Genomic DNA, 4,630 nt, shown 5'->3' with positions numbered 1-4,630 from the left:
TAATTCCAAGATCAACCAACCGAATAACTTCCAGAATAAACTTCATAAAACAAATTGCTCTTCATTCCTTCGAGCAGCTCAAAGCTTTATACGTACCTTATATGTAAATATAAGTCCTTTCCTATAGGAAGTGTGCCACCAACCTATACAGTTGCCCACAGCAACGTACCCCTTATGTACTCAGCCTCTAGTTATGATGTACCTAGCGAGGGTAGATCTAGCTACAAATAGACCAAACCATATTGTCACTGCTAGGTTCTAATCACTTTTTCAATGTACCACGGGGAATAATAAACCATTCTTATATATCCCATATAGAAACTTTACCAATCAATCTCAGGTGATTACTTGGTCTATTAAGCGATAATCCCCCCTTGCCTCCAACACTCAGTCCAGGGACTATTCCGACCTAGCTGATTGGATAAGGAGTGGTATTGTGGTAAGAGATAATGGAAGAGTTGACACACTTCTTATGTCACTTATTACTTCTGTAAATGCAGTTCCTGATTATATTCTGTCAAGAGCAGATGCGCTATCTCGCAAATCCAACCATTTCATAGTAAAACTGAGTCACAACATCTGTTGGTTTGCTGTATAAAACAAAGTGTTTAAAGTTCGTCTACTTGGATCTCTTTAGCGTCAGGGGGAATTGATCATAGGGATGTATAGCGACAATGAAAATCCCAGTCAAAAAGGACCTGGGGCTGTTTACGGAAAATGGGAATTTAACATTGACAAAACCCTTGTGTTAGATTAGGGACAATGGGAATTTGAAAGGGGAATATTGGGACTGTATACGGACAAGGGAAAATTGGGACTGTATAGGGACAATAGGAATAGAACAGGTGGGGTGACGTGACGATACCGGACATTGGCAACAATGTCCGCATGGTTTTATACAAAGTTATAAGTCCCGCTCCGCCAGGCATTATACAAAAATATATGTCCCTCCCCGCCAAGCGTTATAGCTTTTCAGGGCGATTCATGGACAATGGGAATTGTCATTACAAAACACCCTAGGACGATTCAAGTACAAGATTTATACGGACAAAAGATTGGGCCTGTATAGCGACAAAAATATCAGGTCTGTACTGGGACAATAGGAATGAAACAGGTGGGGTGACGTCATGGTGCTGGACATTGGCAACAATGGTGCAAGAGGCTGACTTCAATTGGGGAAAACGGTGACAGCGGAAAACAATCTATAACGCCTAGCGGGGCGGGACATATAACTTTATAAACATAGAATCACCTACCAAACAATCAATGGTGATGAGTTCTAATGTAAAATAAATTTTTATACAAACAAGCACACTCATGCTAACAAAATCCACGTTATTTACTATCAGTACATTGTGGAGAAGGATTTTTTTGAATCTGCATAACACACCATTCCCTATATTCACCTTAGCCAAAGAGTCGACATTCAGACACACCAAACACATAGAGCAGGAACAATGTACTTTTTTGTTAAGGGAAAAATGAAATAAACAAACACATGCAAACGTACGCGCACACACATACACACACATATAAACACCTTTTTAAGGGATAAGATTTTTGTTAAGGGAAGAAAACACTCACACATACAAACACACACACTCAATAAAAACACTTTTTTGTTAAAGGATAAGTTTGTTTGCTAAGAGAAGGACACATACACATAAACACACACACACATAAAAACGTACGCTAATGCACACAAACGTAAAAGCATACGCACATACAACGCCTTTTCTTGTTAAGGGATAAGCCTTATTAAGGGAAGAAAACAAACACATGCATACACAAGAACACACACACATTCAAACGTACGCGAACGCACACAAAAACATACAAACATAAATACACATATACAAACATTTTTGTAAAAGGATACAATTTTGTTAAGGGAAAAACACAAAGACACACGCACAAACACACACATGTACACACATACAAACATTTTTTGTTAAGTGATACGTGTTTTGCTAAGGGAAGAAGGAAACACATATACACACATACAAACGTACGCGAATTTCACACAATCACATACAAACACACATAGTTACGAGCACTTTTTTGTTATGGGATAAGTAATTTGCTAAGGGAAGAAAACAAACACATACACACAAACACACACATACAAGCGTACGCTAATGCACATAAGCACATACAAACATACACACATACAAACACATACACACACACAAACACTTTTTGATAAGGGATAAGTTTTTGCTAAGGTAAGAAAACAAACACACAATAACACACATACATACGCACAAAAACCGATGCAAACACACACACATATACACACACATAAAAACAAGTTTTTGTAAAGGGATAAGTGTTTTGCTAATTGAAGAAAACACACACACACACACACATAAGTACGTACTATCAAAGCAACAGAAACGAAGTGTTTATAGGCAGATTTCTATTTTTTAACCAACAAACACATAAACAGAATAATGGTTTGGTAATCTGACTATTATCTCTTTTCTAGATTGTTGATGGTAGCCCTGAAAACGGCTGTTTTGTTATCGGGGTTATGGCAATCATTTTATCGTCTGGGATTGTGCCCCCGTCTGTCCGCAGGCTTTCCCACAGGGTAGGGTCTGCTTCTTCGGAAGAAGAAGGCGAATTCTTTCCTGTCCACACGGCAGTCTACAAAATCATTGTCTGGCTCCTGTTGTTTCCGCTGTTGCTGTTTCTGAAGTCTGTACTTCTCCGTCCATTCTTCTTGCTCCTTCTTAATTTCGTCTTTAAACACTTCTTCTATCAGGTCTTGAGCCACTTTCACTTTGGGAGTTGGAACACTGTAAAGTTTATCTCATGGTGAGAGATAGAGTGAAGTCCAAGAGCATGTATGAAATCATCTGAGAACAAACCACCAGCACCTTTTTCAAAACATAACAATATTTTATTTAAGCAACCAACAACTAACAATAAACAATTCATATAATATCAAATAACACATTTTGGAAAGGCAGACGCCGTTGTGAAGTCAAGCTAAACTTCCAATGAGGGAGGCCAATTGGACCATTGAAGTACAAAGAAAAGATATATCCACAATGGTCACAAAACCATCGATTTACTTTGTCATCGTTTCTAGAACAATCACGATCAAAATGTCACTAAATGTTTAAAGAGATATCCAAAACTGCGTTGATGAAAAAAATACACACAATATTGTCCAAACACTATGGAATCTGTGCCTTGTAATTTACGTTACTGAAGCCAGTCGTCTAGGCATTTGTCCTCATAAAGTCGATGATGTCGTCTTCCAAAGGCAGTACTCTATACGAATCAAAATACTCCACAAAGCCATCACGGGGAAAGTATACGGTTATCCAGTGGGTTCCTGGGAGATAACTGTCGTCCGTTTTAATGACATAAGCTTGATGTTTTTATATTTGCGATGAAGAAGTTCATCTTTAGCACACACGAGAGGATTCCAAGAAGCGGTATACGAACTGTTGTTCAAAAGGTAATAAAGTTCCCAGGTATCCATTTTGTTTAATCTTTTTTTTTCTTCACAGGTAATGATAAGCCATCAATTCAATCCTGACATTTTGCCTGAAAATCTCTGACAAGTAAACATCGATTAGCTCCGTCTTCGTATTATGTGCCAAGAGAGATTCGATGTGATGGATCTCTGGAGAATTCAATGGAAGGGGATAAATGATCACACAAGTCTTTATACCACTGATGAAATACTGCTTATTTCGAGATAAGACCCAAAGCGTCCTCCAGATACTTATCCTATTGTTCTTCTTGACTCATCATCAGACATTTATCGTGTGGATTTTATCTTGGATGACCGTTTTGACATCCATAGCAATGTTTCTTGGTCAACGCTGTGATTGTTTCTGCTAGGTGTGTGTGGCAAAACAGGAGACTAAACGTTATTCTTTTTCTAGCCTTCTGGACATGACCTCCACGTCCTCTTATTGTCGTTGTTTTTTGGGTTCTGCTTCCACCATATCCTCTCATTCCATTTCCAAAGATTCTCTACCATTCAAAGACAGATAAGTGTCTTCCATGGCTTCTAATAGTCTAGAATGACTTCTTTCCGATCCAAGATTTCTACTGATCTTTTTGATCCAAGATTTCTGTTGATTTCTACCGTATTGTCGAATTCGGCATACATGATGACTTTCACCTTCTCGGTGAGAGATTCTGAAAACTGAAGTTCCACACGCAGTTGACCGGATTATATAGGGTATAAATGTCCCTCGTCGCTGCCTTGGTCTGGAGTAAAATCAAAGGCCCAAAGAGTGTAGCCTCTTGCATAATCGTTTACAAAATGCCGTGGCTGGTGTTGGTCCTTAGATGTATGGGCCTTCGTTTAGGTACAAGTACGATCTCAAGTAATTCTTCTGGGCAAACTTAGTTTCAAATGGTCTGGTATACAAGGTTTTGCCATCGCGACTGACTTCGAGCTTGGACACTCTATAGTGCTTAAACTCGAACGGATTGGCAGTGCGGAATCTTTCTTTGCTGATGATGCCAACGATTAAACGTTTAGTTAACTGTCATTGGAACGGATTATCTTCGCTCTTGGATAGAAGTCCAAAGGCAATGGTGAAAGTTTTCACTTGCACGCGTCGTATCGGTTACTTGGCGGTCGTTCTGCTTAAGGCGG

The sequence above is a fragment of the Sinohyriopsis cumingii genome, chromosome 18, assembly GCF_028554795.1.
Source record: "Sinohyriopsis cumingii isolate HCF-2022 chromosome 18, ASM2855479v2, whole genome shotgun sequence".
NCBI lineage: Eukaryota > Metazoa > Mollusca > Bivalvia > Unionida > Unionidae > Sinohyriopsis > Sinohyriopsis cumingii.
The sequence above is the reverse complement of the archived record's forward strand: the minus strand, read 5'-3'. Positions refer to the sequence as shown.